The sequence below is a fragment of the Schistocerca serialis genome, unplaced genomic scaffold (genome assembly GCF_023864345.2).
Source record: "Schistocerca serialis cubense isolate TAMUIC-IGC-003099 unplaced genomic scaffold, iqSchSeri2.2 HiC_scaffold_1208, whole genome shotgun sequence".
Lineage (NCBI taxonomy): Eukaryota > Metazoa > Arthropoda > Insecta > Orthoptera > Acrididae > Schistocerca > Schistocerca serialis.
This window is the reverse complement of record NW_026047412.1, coordinates 72,501-73,627: the sequence shown is the minus strand read 5'-3', so window position 1 is coordinate 73,627 and position 1,127 is coordinate 72,501. Positions and strand designations below refer to the sequence as shown.

The 1,127-nt window shown below is 62.3% G+C and overlaps 2 non-coding genes across 2 annotated transcripts in view; both read left to right on the top strand.

The window, feature by feature from the left end:
• The first annotated feature begins 31 nt into the window (after nt 1-31).
• On the top strand, nt 32-187 carry LOC126435476 (5.8S ribosomal RNA). Its single transcript, XR_007579963.1, has one exon. It is a non-coding gene; the product is annotated as a 5.8S ribosomal RNA (ribosomal RNA).
• A 188-nt stretch (nt 188-375) lies between these two features.
• Nucleotides 376-1,127, top strand: part of LOC126435486 (large subunit ribosomal RNA) — a 4,217-nt gene continuing 3,465 nt past the window's right edge. Inside the window, exon 1 of the ribosomal RNA XR_007579972.1 lies at nt 376-1,127. This exon is cut by the window's right edge and continues 3,465 nt beyond it. This is a non-coding gene — a ribosomal RNA (large subunit ribosomal RNA).

Genomic DNA, 1,127 nt, shown 5'->3' with positions numbered 1-1,127 from the left:
TTGAAAGAGATAGTGGAAACTACGAAAAGATCACCCAGGACGGTGGATCACTCGGCTCGTGGGTCGATGAAGAACGCAGCAAATTGCGCGTCGACATGTGAACTGCAGGACACATGAACATCGACCGTTTCGAACGCACATTGCGGTCCATGGATTCCGTTCCCGGGCCACGTCTGGCTGAGGGTCGGCTACGTATACTGAAGCGCGCGGCGTTGCCCCGCTTCGCAGACCTGGGAGTGTCGTGGCCGCCTGTGGGGCCGGCCGCGTCTCCTTAAACGTGCGATGCGCGCCCGTCGCCTGGCGGTTCGCATACCGGGTACTTACTCGGTAGCGTGCACAGCCGGCTGGCGGTGTGGCGTGCGACACCTCGTACAACGACCTCAGAGCAGGCGAGACTACCCGCTGAATTTAAGCATATTACTAAGCGGAGGAAAAGAAACTAACAAGGATTCCCCAGTAGCGGCGAGCGAACAGGGAAGAGTCCAGCACCGAACCCCGCAGGCTGCCGCCTGTCGTGCATGTGGTTGTTTGGGAGGGTCCACTACCCCGACGCCTCGCGCCGAGCCCAAGTCCAACTTGAATGAGGCCACGGCCCGTAGAGGGTGCCAGGCCCGTAGCGGCCGGTGCGAGCGTCGGCGGGACCTCTCCTTCGAGTCGGGTTGCTTGAGAGTGCAGCTCCAAGTGGGTGGTAAACTCCATCTGAGACTAAATATGACCACGAGACCGATAGCGAACAAGTACCGTGAGGGAAAGTTGAAAAGAACTTGAAGAGAGAGTTCAAAAGTACGTGAAACCGTTCTGGGGTAAACGTGAGAAGTCCGAAAGGTCGAACGGGTGAGATTCACGCCCATCCGGCCACTGGCCTCCGCCCTCGGCAGATTGGGGCCGGCCGCCCGCGCGGAGCAATCCGCGGCGGGGTCGTGTCCGGTTGCCTTTCCACTCGCCGCGGGGTGGGGCCGTTCCGGTGTGCGGTGGGCCGCACTTCTCCCCTAGTAGGACGTCGCGACCCGCTGGGTGCCGGCCTACGGCCCGGGGTGCGCAGCCTGTCCTTCCGCGGGGCCTCGGTTCGCGTCTGTTGGGCAGAGCCCGGTGTCCTGGCTGGCTGCCCGGCGGTATATCTGGAGGAG